Consider the following 14,330-nt stretch of genomic DNA (forward strand, 5'->3'; position numbering starts at 1 on the left):
AGTCTATATTTTACGAAAGGTTTTCTAGGTTTTCCCAGAGACCCTACAAAATAGATGGCCCTAACAGCCACTTATTATTGCTCTGGTACAGGCATTGGTCTAGATACTCAACACATAGCAGGAAGCAAAACAGATATATTCTCTATCCTCCTGCGTTTAATGAAGGGATGGAATCAATACACAGCTGAACTACTTTATACTTATTTTGGAACTTGGTTATAAGTACTTAAATAATTAGCAAATATTACTGATGCTTATAGTGAGAACAGGAAAAATTACGACAAATAGCAAAGTTTGCCTGTGAGGCCTTTCTTTCTCAACCTCCCCCAAAGTCATCTCAAGGAGCAAGGTGTTCTGTGTCCCGCCTGGAGGGACCTCCCTCCTGGAGACATTTCTCAGTGTTCCAGGGTTTTCTTCCCTCGTATTCCTGGTGTCCTTCCTTCCTCTTAAAAACCTCTTCTCCTCTGTCTCATTCATCAGCATTTTTCTAAAACACTAAGTGCCCTGGTGATTCAAATTTTCCAAAAATATGGCGGGCAATGAGACGTTCCAACACGGTAAAATGAGCCGGACAGAACTGAGTTCTAATTTCAGCTCTTCCATTTACTGGTTATGTGAAGCTGGTGTGCAACTCAACCTGCCTGAGTCTCGGCCTGCTCCTCTGGAAGGTGGGGATAATAGTGGTAACTTTGGTGGGCTGTATGAGGATTAAGTACCTGGCACGTGGACGGAAAGTGGAGTAAATTCCATTCTCCATTCCTCTCATTCATTGTCCTGCCATTTGGCTGAGGGTATTGATCTTCTTCTTTAACCTACAAAAGGGACTCTAGTGGTGGAAATATCCGGTGGAGTGAGAGGCTGATGGGAGAGATGTGGGGTACATCAGAACTGTGGGACGCCCTCACATCACAGCCTATAGCCAAGTCATCTTCCGGTTACATGCAGGGCTGGCCTTCAATGCTGAAACATGTGGGATGTGGCTCAGGCAACATCAACTGGATGAGTTTGGACCCGGGTGAAGAACCAACACCTTAGCTTAAGTGAGAGTAGAGTCGGCTGAGCTGCCGTTGGCTCTTCAGTGAGTGGGCCAGCGAGGGAACATGTGAGTGGTGCATGTCCACTGGGGCTTCCAGGGCTGTCTTTCTCAAATTTAGATATTGTACAAATCCCTTTCAAAGCGAAAAATATCTTTGTCCCTGAAAGCATGGCGGTTGCGTTACCACTGTCATTGAACTTAGTGAGAGCACTTCCACTGCTGTGTAGAGTGACAAGACCAAGGAAAAGGTTTCAGGCGTCCAAGGGCGGCAGACGGTAGGAGGGTAGGGATCTGGGGAAACTAATGGAGCGAGGTTTGTTTGTGCAGGTCCATCTCAGGGCCAACTTTCTGTCTTCTTCACAACTGTGAAACCTCCCGGGGAGAGGGGATCGATGGCTGTGCTCATTTCTCAGAAATTCCGCCTTTATTCAGATAAGGAAAGCTCCAGGAAGGGTGCCTTCTGCATCTGTGGAATCTCAAAATAATCGTGCCAAAGTGGCAGGTTTTGAGGTGGCATATGCTGAACCCCTTCATTTCCCCATTTGAAACTTTAAGAAGTTATATATATATTTACATTATATAGTTTATATATTATATATAGTTTATATATATATGCATTAGCTGGGGAGAGAGATTCAGGTTAGATGTTGCGAGATGAGATCTGTAAAGGGGGAGAAACACGAAGATTGGAACAAGCAGAAAAGAACAAATTGAAGCACGTTGTCCTCCGGCTCCTGGAATCAGTCTCTCGGTCCTGGGACTAGATCAGTGCAGTTGAACAGCTGTGTCTCACGGTGGTGGCATGCTCTCACCCTTCGTGACACCCCTGCGGCAGTGTGGCCTGAAACGTTATCCTTGTGGTGGCTGGAGGGCAGCACCTCAGGTCTTCAGAATGAAGACAGATGTCACTCCACCATGCTGTTATGGCAGCAATGTTTTCTGCTGATGGCAGTGGTACTCTGTCCTGACAGCAGAAGAGCACACGATGCTTCACAGCAAACCCACGAATGAGCCCCAGGGGCGTCTCCATCTCCACGCCGCTGAGGCCCCCAGGCCGAAAGCTGTTTCTCTCTGGGCTTATGGGGCTCTGTCTCCCACCTGCTTTGGAGCTGGTGTGTCTTGTTTTCCTAAACATCTTGACTGTATTGGCACAAGGTTTGCAGGCTGGGAAATGGTGCAGAGCTGCGTAGAATAAACAGAAACCCCAATTCCCACCTCCTCTCAACCGAAACGCAAGTCCCAGCTGGAGACTGGGGAAATATGTTCTCAAAGCCCCTTAGGAAGAAAAAGAAAATCAAAAAAGAAAAGACAAAAAGTTTTCCTTACACCAAAACTCCTCCTCTTAGGGGGCCTCCTGAGGCCTGTGGTTACCGCCACACAAGGCCTTACCCTCCAGCCCCGTCACCATCACCCACGCCTTCTCCTGGTCCTGTCCCCCGCTCTCTGATTCCCAGAGCTTCAGGCCCCTCTGGTTCCGTCCCCCAGGCTCCGGCCCCTCCTTCTGCCTGAATGCTTTCCTGGCTCCTCCGAAAGGATTTCCTTTCCTGAAGCAGGTTCCCCGACTTGTTTTCACACACACCACTTTCTGAAAAGGCCTCTGCCCCATTCGCTCATAAACATTTGAGACCAGACTTGGAGCAAAGCTCATTTGAAACGCAATCACGCTGTGGCCTCTTCATGGCCGTTGTGCTCCTGCTTGTGGTGTCAGGGACACGGGGAGCCCTGAGGGGAACAGGTCGGGAGTTGCACCAGAGTGGCCTGCAGGTGTGCTTGGGGGACCTTTGCCAAGGAGGCCCTGTGGTTAGGGTTCCCCAGAGAGACCAGCGTTAGCGCTGGTTACGTAGTGGGGCCTCTGGGGAACTTACCCAGCTCTAGCACAGTGCACGGCAGAGCTGACCTCCCATCTCCCGCCCGCCTCCCTGCTGAGCCGAATGGGCCTCCAGAGCACTGGGACTTTCCTCATCTTCACTACGAGGCCTGCAGGGGTGGCTGCTCTGAGAGGTCCTAAGTGAACAGGACGGGGAGGGCCCTGGTTCGGGCAGCACCTGGCTCTCCCTCACCAGGAGTGGCTGTTCTGAGAGGCGTGCAGTTGTCACTACTCTCATTCAGAAGGACCTTCCTGTTGAGAAGACACTTTCCCCTGACAGCCTCCAGTGACCACAGCCCCTATCACCAACCCCATGTAAATTTTCTGTTATTCATCTCTCACTCTTGGATGCTTTTCTAGTTTGTTTATTCCTCACTGACCAATTGCCCCAAGGAACTCAAGCTTGGGTTTGGAAGCATTTACCTGTTTTTCCAAATTGTTTTTTGTCCCTTTTTTTGTGTTTAGCAGATGCCATTACCAACCACCTGGAATGGACGAGGCCTCACCACAAGAGCAGACCTATGACCTTTGCTTTATTTTTAATGCGAAGATCTCTCCAGGAGAGCTTAGGCCTTATTGCCATCACCTGCAGTGCGTGTGGAAGCACGATTTCAAACTGAACTTGTGCAAGAGGATTCCCACCTCTCCCTTTGGAATACTCATTCCCCATCCCAAATAAAAGGTCCCTGCTTCCCGTGGTTCGGGGACGCCATGACTCTGGAGAGGATTCCCCTGGGTCTCCTCTTTGCTGCAAACATACTTCACTTTGTGGGACAGCTGCTTCTGGTGGGGAGTCTGATGTGACTCGCCAGGAGGGGACCTGCTTTGGTTTCAGTAACATAGATGCTTGTAGGTTGTCTCCTCACACAAGAATCTGAGTGCCGTGGAAGCAGGGACCTTGTGTAGTCCCTGCTGTCTCCCAGAACAGCACCTGCACAGGGGAGGTGCCGGTCGTCATTTCTGAGTGGGTGAATGCGTGGATGGCTGCTGGCTGGGGGAGCTGGGCTGGAGAACGGCTGGAAGTGAGGTTTCAGTGCTGTTGTTTCAGGGCAGATGTCTGTGCTTCTCGGCACAAGCAAGCTGCTGCTGCCTCCTGAGTGTCCACAGCTGTGCTGGGCCACCTTGCACCCTCAAAAACACTACCTCAGTTCAAGTGAGTTTCGGGGCCCAAGTTTCTAGGAAAGTCACAGTCCCTCTCAGAGAGGGCTCAGTCCTGCTCTAGCAAGAGGCCTGCTGGGGCTGATGATGTGTGACATGTTCCCCTCCACCGAAAGGAAGTCATCGAGGGCAGAGCAGCGATCATCGATGCTGTCACTGGACAACACTGGCTGCCTGGTTAGAACCACATGTGCCCCGACCTCAGGGACACCAGCTTCCTGCTGGACAGCTCCTGCTGTCAAAACGCGAAGGACAACAGAGCTTTTTTCTACCTGACGTTCTTGGTTTAATGGTAATGGAAGCACACGTCTTGTCCGGTGCCTGGCGTTGAACGAGCGTGCCACTTTAAATTTCTCCAGTGAGCACTCTGACTCATGGCATGGACCGAGGGCAGGGCTGCCCTGGGCTCGGCTGCTGCCAGGGAGGTGAGTCCAGAGGGAGAGCATGGGAGGTACTGTTGACTGTTTCTGGGATGGGGGCTGACATGGCTTGGGGACACCTCTGGACGTCCAGAGGGCTGGTCTGCATCTGGGCAGGATGCCTCCCTGCTGTCATGGAGTGAGCTGCCTTGAGTGGTAAAGGCAGCTGGAACCTCTGGGTAAGAATCGCTTCCCCAGACTAGGGAGACTGGATGCTTGAAACGGGAGGAAGGATGGACAAGGAGGAAGTGGGGCCCTGGTCTCAGCCCCTCAACTGGGCATGGCCACAGGCGAGTTCCTCTGGAGCCACAGTGCACTCATTTTCAGAGGAGAGGTATTCTGAGCATTCCTGGTGCCACTGCTGGCGCCCCAGGTGCAGGCCACCAGGTTCCCCTCTTCAGCAGGACACCTGCCTCGATGGCTGATAGCCAGGCTAGGTTACTGACCTTCTTGAGGTTTTGGCAGGCTGCCCTGTGGCAGGAATGCTCTCCAGAAGTGGAAACCACCTAGCAACCCCAGTGCTGGGCAGCAATGAACCCACATGGAGCATTGCTTATGTTGTGTTAGAGGTAAACCCCATAAATGCAGACACTTCATAAAACAAAAAAACCAAACCGTGCCACAGCCTGGGAAATGCACAGGTAATGGAAGTGGAATCTCCTTCATATGAACAGAGTCCAAAGGGAGATGTTGGACTTTAGAAAATAGGGTGTCTGTGATTTCACCGACGGGAACAAACGGTGGTAGGGATGAGGGTGGGGCTGGATAGCGTGGCTCAGGGGAACCTAAGCCAGCTGTCAGGTCTGTACTGACAGGGATCAAGGAGTCAGAAGAGCGGGATTTACATCCAGGCTTCATCCCTGCCAGGCCGGAGGGTTTGTGAGTCACTTACCATCTTAAGAGTCAGGAGTGGGACTCCTTACCTACCTGTTACCTGCTCAGTCTACTCCCTGCCCTACCTGCCACCTGCCCTACCTACCACCGTCCTACCTACCACTGTCCTACCTACCACCGTCCTACCTACCACTGTCCTACCTACTTCCGGCCCTACCTACCACCATCCTACCTACCACTGTCCTACCTACTTCCGGCCCTACCTACCACCATCCTACCTACCCACCAGTCCTACCTACTTCCTGCCCTACCTACCACTGTCCTACCTACCACCGTCTTACCTACTACCGTCCTACCTACCACTGTCCTACCTACTTCCGGCCCAACCTACCACCATCCTACCTACCACCATCCTACCTACCACCATCTTACCTACCACTGTCCTACCTACCACTGTCTTACCTACCACCATCCTACCTACCACCATCCTACCTACCACCATTTTACCTACTTCCGGCCCTACCTACCACCATCCTACCTACCACCATCCTACCTACCACCATCCTACCTACCACCATCTTACCTACCACCATCATACCTACCACTGTCCTACCTACTTCCTGCCCTACCTACCACCATCCTACCTACCACCGTCCTCACACCCTCCTACCTACCACCGTCTTACCTACTTCTGGCCCTACCTACTACCATCCTACCTACCACCGTCTTACCTACTTTCGGCCCTACCTACCACCATCCTAGCTACCACCATCCTACCTACCACCGTCCTACCTACCACTGTCCTACCTACTTCCTGCCCTACCTACCACCATCCTACCTACCACCGTCCTACCTACCACCGTCTTACCTATTTCCGGCCCTACCTACCACCATCCTACCTACCACCATCCTACCTACCACCTTCCTACCTACCACCATCTTACCTACCACTGTCCTACCTATTTCCGGCCCTACCTACCACTGTCCTACCTACCACCATCTTACCTACTTCCAGCCCTACCTACCACCATCCTACCTACCACCATCCTACCTACCACCGTCTTACCTACTTCCGGCCCTACCTACCACCATCCTACCTACCACCGTCCTACCTACCACTGTCCTACCTACTTCCTGCCCTACCTACCACCATCCTACCTACCACCGTCCTACCTACCACTGTCCTACCTACTTCCGGCCCTACCTACGACCATCCTACCTACCACCATCCTACCTACCACCGTCTTACCTACCACTGTCCTACCTACTTCTGGCCCTACCTACCACCGTCCTACCTACCACTGTCCTACCTGCCACTGTCCTACCTACCACTGTCCTACCTACTTCCGGCCCTACTTAACTCAAAGGTGAGAGGCCCGTGTTCCGTCTGTGTGGGGCCTGTGTCTTGTCTGTGTGGAGGCCTGTGTCCTGTCTGTGTGGGGTCTGTGTCCTGTCTGTGTGGGGCCTGTGTCCTGTCTGTGTGGAGAGCCTTGGCCCGTCTGTGTGGAGGTCTGTGTCCCGTCTGTGTGGAGGCCCGTGTCCCATCAGTGTGGAGGCCCATGGCCTGTCAGTGTGGAGGCCCGTGTCCCGTCTGTGTGGAGGCCCGTGTCCTGTCTGTGTGGGGCCTGTGTCCTGTCTGTGTGGAAGCCTGTGTCCCCTCTGTGTGGGGCCAGTGGCTGGCCTCCTGCTCTCTGCTGTCAGACGAGGCACCTCTTTGGGCCTCAAATGTCTCATTGTAAAACGAGGGTAATAAAGGCACCTTCTCAAAAGGCTGTCCCTGGAATTTGCATAAGATACTTCCAGTCAAGAATTCAGCACGGTGCCTGGCATGGAACACAGATGCAGTAGGAGTTGGCTATTATTCAGTTTTTCCTAATAATAATTACGATGATATTCAATAAGGAACAGTCATGTTAGAAATTTGCGTCAGCACACGCACAACTAAATTTGTGCTTAGAAAGATAAATCCAGCTATGAAGAAGCTTTGAAATTTGTTTAGAACATTTGCCTTCAAGGAAGTCCGCAAAGGCTGACCTCCATTTTTCTCTCCAATCCTGCAAACAGATTTGTTTTGTTCCTCATCTTATAGTGACAAATGTTTGTTAGGACATGTGAAACAACCCCCGAAAATTAGAAGAGATAAAAACCTGCCTGAAGCTCACGAACCTAGGCTGTAATAGGTTATATATTTCTTTCCTATCTTTCAAAAAACTTTTTAAAGGCACTATTTATCTTTATCAAATGTATACATGTACATAGTTTAAAAAGTTGAATCACGCTATGAGGCCCGGCCTCTGGGCCAGCCCACGCCTATTTCTCACTCATCTCCTTCAACTGACTCTTCGGGTTCACTTCCTATCTCTAAATCACGTTTATCTCACTACATCTTGATTTTCAGACTTAGACATCATCTACTGACTGTCTTTATGAAGCTGGGGATTTACCTCCCCTGGTGCAGCAGCAGAACAGCAGTGCTTTCGAATAGGCGCTCAACTCACCAGATGCAACAGACTTTAGTCTCTGACCACTCTGTCCCGGGACGCAGGACATGAAGGCTCGTGTGCCTAGCATCTTCAATGGCAGGAGCCCAGCAGCCGCTTCTTTTGCCTCATGCATTTGGGATGTGGGTGGCTGTCACAGAGAAGAGCCTCATCGAGTGGGGTGACCTGGACACAGACAGGCCACAGCCCTGGTTTCCCCTCAATCTCTTACACTGTCCTGGTTACGTGGGCCCAAGGCCAGCATGCCAGCTCACAGCTTCCCGCTTCAGGGCTGCTCTAGAGATCAGGGCTCCAGGGCAGAGCAGGTGGGCGCTGCCTTCCTCTGCAGTCTTCAAGGCAGCTGTAGTGTAAGAAGGCAGACTCGGGGCTTCTTCTTGGGCAGGCCTCAGGCGGCCCAGGCGGGATACGAACCTTTCGCTCCCACATACATCCTCCTTGCCTGCAGCACACACCGGGGCACGCATGCCCACACTGCCTCCTCGTTTCAGCTTAGCTATATTGCAGTTTCAGTGCAGTTCCTATTCAGTGTTTATATTTTGTGTTTACGTCACTATCATTGGAAGATGAGCCCTGTAGTATACCATGATTCCTTTTTTTCCCCTATGTGACTTTTTGTTTTCCCTGAAGTTCATAATTGTTTCATTTTTTATTTGTACTTTTCAAATAAGAATCACTAATTTATTGTCAAACTCTTCTCCAGTTATTTAAATTAAGATATTTATGTCAGATGCTCTTTTCTTCCTTAAAAAAAGACTTTATTTTTTACAGCAGTTTTAGGTTCACAGCAAAATTGAGCAGAAAGTACAGAAAGTTCCCATACTCCCCTTTCCCCACACTTGCATGATCTCCCCCGCTATCGACATCCTCCACCAGTGGCACAGTTGTTAATAGTTAATGAACCCACATCAACATAATATTATCACCCCAGATCCACAGTTTGCATTAGCATTCATTCTTGATGTTGTAAATTGTATGGGTTTGGACGAATGTAAAATGACATGTATCCATACAGAATATTTTCACTAAAAATCCTCTGTGCTCCACTTGTTCACCCCCCCTCCTCCCTAACCACTGCAACCACTGACCTTTTTATTGTCCCCATAGTTTTGCCTTCTCCAGAATGTCACAGAGTTGGAATCATACAGTCTGTAGCCTTTTCAGATTGGCTTCTTTCACTTAGTAATATGCATTTAAGTTTCCTCCATGTCCTTTTGAGGCTTGATAGCTCTTTTCTTTTTATTGTTGAGTAATATTCCATTGTCTAAATGTGCCACAGATTATCTATCCATTTTAGATGCTCTGTAATTTCTTTCTCTTGGAGAAATGTCTCCTAGAGCCCCCGACCCCTCTCTCTAGACTGAGGTCCATGCCTGGTGCACAGTTGCTACCCAGCACCTTCATCTGGCACTTGTCTTGGGATGCCCTCTCCTCGCCTGTGTTTTTCTGCTTCTTCTCCAAGCTCTTTGATTCATTAGCTCAATGTTGTGGAGCACAAACTCTGGTAGCTTCCTGAGAAAGAGAGAAAGGAAGGTAAATTTCTGAGATCTTGCACACTTGAAAATGTCCATATTTTACCCTCTTACTTCATTGGTCAGCTAGGTAGAGAATTCTAGGTTGGAAATTGTTTATTTTCAGATTTGAGAAGGCATTGATTTACGTCTTCTGGTTTCCAGAGTGGCTGTGGACAAGTCGATGCCATATGACCTTTGGTTTTTATATAAACCTTTATGGTTTCTTTCCAGGATGCGTAGGGAGCTGTAGTGTGGGTCTAGTTTCATACATTGTGTTGGACTCCTGAAGCCCTTCTTCAGTCTGGAAGTTCCTGTCCTGTAGCCATTTCTCAGCCAGATTAGCAGTCTATGTTCCATGATTATGATGCCGCTGGCTGGATCTCTGCTCCTGGCAAATTGAGTTGTTCCTTTTCCGCTGTGACCGCCTGGGTCCTGGAGGAAGTTGAGTCACTTCCTAGTGCAAATCACAAGCTGTCAAAAATGCTGTGCTTGCAAGTGAATTTTCCACATATCTAAAGTAATGCTGGCTTAACAGGAGCTAAAAAAACACCCAGGCTCTGTTGATGCTAAGTTCTTGTGCTCTGAAAGACAGGTCCAGCCCATTGTCAGCTACTGAAAGATGAATGGGCTATTCAGGGTTCTGCCCTGGGCTCGCCCAGGTCAGTTTCCTCTTGCTTAGCTTAAGCGAGTGGCTCAGGAGTGAGGAGCGGTGTTGGAAACAGGAGGCTGGCTGAGCAGGAATCTGTCACGCTGCATTTTAGATTCATCGGTCATCAGGCAATGAGGCTTCTCGCTAATGGAGAGTTTGCTTACATTCAAGCCAACGTCTGTCTCATTGATGATGTGGTCCTCTCTCCTCTCAAGAAAGCCTTTTGAGTGTTTGATGGGGTAATAATGGCTGCTGTTGACAGAGAGGTCTAGCCTGATCTCTATAAATGTTGCATTTATGCCTCTGCACCCCGATGCTGGGCAGGCATTATTATCCCCCCATGACAACAAATGAACCAATGTTGCCAAACCCAGTGGAGATCAGATTGACATCCGTCTTTTTCCACCCAAGTCTCCAGCTCTCTCCACTGGACACCACTGCCCATGGCTCCTCAGATGCAAATATGTGTGCTGATATACAAGAAAAGTTACCAGAACCTGTGGGGTGACCCCTGTGGGCTAAAGATGATGGTGGGGTCTTCTTGCAGGGAAGGGGGGCTGTGTCTACTTCAGACCAATTCACAAAGGACAGAAACTGCTCCCCAGGTAGCACGGGACAGTTAAAGGGATGCTGAGCCTGGTCAGAGTCCGGCCTCTGACCCTTGGCTGGGCCTCCTCGGGCAGCTGCTGCAAGCCTCAGGTTTGCATCTGTAGGTCGGGATGGGAATGTGGCCTAGTTAGGGTCATGGGGCTCTGTGAGGACCGGGATGGAGCACAGTGTCTGTCAAGCACTTTTAGGAACAGTGAAGCACGATGTGATTGCAATCCTTGGTGTTGGCCATGGGGCAGCAGGGGTAGCTGTCCACGCGGGAATGCTGCTCTCTTACGTAGCTGGATGGGTTTTCCGCCTACATAAGTGACCGGGATTTCGTTTTCGCTATCAGAAAGGAGTGAGCAGTATTTCCCTGCGCTGACACTGGGACCCTTGCTTCGTGGGGGAATGAGAACAGGTGTGTCTGGGAGCCTGGTGTGGAAATGAGCTGCTTCCTCCTGGGCGGGCCTGCTGCCCCTTGCGCTCCCGTTGGGAGGAGGGCAGCCTCCGGAGGGCCGGGAGGGGCCGGGCTCTTCTCCTCTTCGACCTTTGTCTGGTTTCACTGGTGATTATTATCTGTTTCTGTGTCCATTAAGTCTGTGCTCCCAGGGTCAGCAATGCTGTCCAGGTCTTATCAGTGATGAGGGACACTGGTGGACCGGCTGTGACCAGGGAGGGAGAGCTGTTTGAAAGAGCAGGATGGAAATGTTTGGAATAAGCAGGGCTGAGCTCTCAAATTGGTTTTCCCAGGTTGTTCTTGTTATTGGTGGCGGGTGCAGAATGCCCAGCAGGAGGACGTGTGCTCCTGGGTGGTTTCATGTCCAGGCCTTCCCTTTGCTCACCCTGGAAGGGGTGGTCAGCGTCACCAGAAACTGAGCACTAAAAGATCCCCACCTTCTGTGCAGTGTAAATGGCAGCTCTATTTTAAGATGAGGAAGCTGGGGTTGACAGGGATTAAGCAGTGCTGATGAAGTCAGGTAGTTGCTGAGTTGCGGGACTGGGCTTGGAGCCTGGGAGTCAGGACCCGGGTTTGGCTGCTGTTTCACTTTGACTGGGGTGTCTCCACCACCTCCTGTTAACAGCAACTGCTCCTTGAGTGGACTCCTGCTTACACCTCAAATGTGGGCTCCATCCTGACCTGGGTTGAATAGCGTCTCCCCCAAGTTCATGTTCCCCTGGAATCTCAGACCCTTAGAATGGGAGCACAGAAGGTCACACCTCCTGAGTCATTGCAAATGCGATTAGTTAAGATGGGGTCTCACTGGAGTAGGATAGGCCCCTGATCCAACATGACTGGTGTCCCCGTGGTGTGAGAAGAGACACAGAGAGGGGCGCATGCAGACGGAAGAAGGCCCTGTGATGATGGAGCAGAGACTGGAGGGAGGCAGCCACGAGCCAAGGGATGCCTGGGGCCACCGGAAGCTGTAAATGGCGAGGAAGGATCCTCCCCTGGGGCCTCCGGAGGGAGTGTGACACCTTCATTTTGAACTTGTTGCCTCCAGGACTCTGAGAGAATAAATTTCTGTTGCTTTAGGCTGTCTACACTAGTGGTACTTTCCCACGGCTGCGTGGGAAGTGAACACGCATGCTCAGCACTGTGCCGACGTGACCCATCAGAGTGCAGGCCTGCTGGGTCTTATCAGCCGAAATCCTGCCTTCCCTGCGACACCTGCTAGGGGCCGGCCCAGAGCTGACACTGCGCAGTTGCCCATCCCTGGCTGCCTTTCCCACTTAGCTGGGGAGGTCGTGAGTCCCACCTAAAGTGCTCCTTCCTCCCCTTCCTCAGAAGGGAGGGAATTTCCTGGACCTGGGTTGTCAGAGGCACAGAGCACCACCCTGGGTTCCCGCGTGTGACCCTGGAGAGGCAGGTCTGTGGAGGAGCCCAGCCAAGCGCTTCTCCCAGCAGGGCCATGGGCAGCCCCCAGCAGAGAAACGGGAGGGCAGTTCTGGCAAAGGAAAGAAGCTTCCATCTGAGCCTGTGAGCTGTTCTCTGAGGGGCCCAGGCCCGTTGGAGTCTCACGCACCTATCCTGGGCTGGCATGGGACTAGGTCACCAGCATCTACAATTTAAAGTCTGAGTGCAATGCACCACATAGAAGGGTTTACAACTGAGCCAGCTAGAGACCCCGATTCCATTCTGAATTCTGTAGAATGGCCCCAATCTGGCTTCTCTGATGTTTTCTTGTGACTGTGGGCTTGGGGAGAACTCCACAGAGCTGCAGCGGCTTCTCATCACAGCACACGGGGGCACGGATCACCCTCCCGACTTTGTTGCCGAAGGTGGCATTGCCAGGTTTCTCCAATGTAAAGTTCCCACGTTTCCCTTCCATCCTCTGTTTTTGGAAACAAGTCCCTAAGTCCAGCTCACCCTCCAAAGGGAGAAGGGAGTTAAGGTCCCCTTCTTGGAGGGGGAATATCTGCGTGTATGACTCTGTCCTCCTATTTTAAATTGCGCCACCCTGCTCCCATCTCTGTTCCACCGTTTATCTTGCCCTCAGCACCTAGCATCCAGGGACACGCTGCATAGTTGGGTTTTTCGCTGTCTCTCCTCAGTGGGACATCAGCTCCTGGGGGGGAGGGGTGGGCGCTGGGAGTCAGGGGAGAGGAGGAGCAGAGGGAGGCTGGGGGTGGGGAGCTACTTATCTGAAGTCCATCTGCCAGTTGTGGCTGTGTGTGTGACCTGGGGCAACCTGGGAGGTGTTCCTGGGTCCACTGAAAACCGGGGCTGAGGCGACTGGCAGTTAAGGATGCTGTGAGTGATAAACAAGAACGTAAAGAGAGTGCTTAGAACCAAGCGGGTGTCTGATCGTTTTTTTCAAAGGTGCTTTTATTTGTTTAGGACAAAGCTGATCTAGTATTATTTCTCATAATAGATGGAATCCTCTCAAAGGAATTATTTCCTTCCTTCCTTCCATCCTTTCTTCTTTCCTCCCATCCTTTCTTCCTTCCTCCCTCGCTCCCTCCCTCCTGCCGGCTCTGCAGTCTCTCTCTCTTTCATCCATTCAGTGTTCACTGCTCACCCGTCACGTGGGGACTCTAGCCTCCGAACTGGGGCCAGGATCCCTGCCCTCCTGTAACCTTCATCCTGGTGATCTGCTCCAAGACCCCAGCTTTCCTTTTAGTTTTCTCTCATTGCCCCCATGAAATTAAAGTTACTCCTTCGGCGTATGGTTGTTTTCAGATTCTCCGCTGCTTGAGGCCTTGTAGCACCCCAGACAGACAGGAAAGCTACCAGAGACCAAGTGAAGAAAGGGCTCCTTGGAGAGGCGCCTGGTTACATCCCTGACCTGACCTGCAGGGGCTGGAAGCTCCCACACGGCCGTGGGAAGAGGTGACTCGCCACTTGGTCCAGAGTGGCCTCTTGTCCAGTGCTGTGGAACACGGGAGCCGCGCAGGCTCAGAGCAGAAAGGGCTTGTGGAACTCTTCCAGACTCAGCGTCGGAACATGGTGTAGGGCACGTTCAAGGCCTGAGGCTGGCCCTCCCCAGGATGCTGGAGCCCACTTGGACCTGCTCGTGAGAGCTGATTGTTAAACTTCCAGGATTTTTGAGAGCCAGTTGTTAAATACAGCCATTATTAAAGCGTAAATTATGTAAACTCCAATGAAACAAACCATGTTAAAACAAAGTTAATAATTACCCAAAACACATCACTTTCTTGCTATTTTACAGTTTCCCATAATTGATGCTCTGGAGGTTCGTTTCACTGATTGAGTCCCTCTGGTGTGCGTGCTCTGTAACCGCTGGCTCCTGCACACCTCTTCC

The 14,330-nt window shown here is 51.2% G+C and overlaps 1 long non-coding RNA gene across 4 annotated transcripts in view; it reads left to right on the top strand.

Moving 5' to 3' along the window:
- LOC139078099 (uncharacterized) overlaps positions 1–14,215 on the top strand; it is a 32,798-nt gene extending 18,583 nt beyond the window's left edge. For 3 of the 4 annotated variants that reach the window (XR_011530856.1, XR_011530857.1, XR_011530855.1), the window contains one exon: positions 3,372–3,625. This is a non-coding gene — a long non-coding RNA (uncharacterized lncRNA). Of the gene's footprint in view, positions 1–3,368; positions 4,487–13,747 lie in introns of those variants that run through there. The other variant, XR_011530858.1, reaches the window with a different exon arrangement.
- The last annotated feature ends 115 nt before the right edge of the window (positions 14,216–14,330 follow it).

Source organism: Equus przewalskii, chromosome 21 (genome assembly GCF_037783145.1).
Source record: "Equus przewalskii isolate Varuska chromosome 21, EquPr2, whole genome shotgun sequence".
In the NCBI taxonomy this organism is placed as follows: Eukaryota; Metazoa; Chordata; class Mammalia; order Perissodactyla; family Equidae; genus Equus; species Equus przewalskii.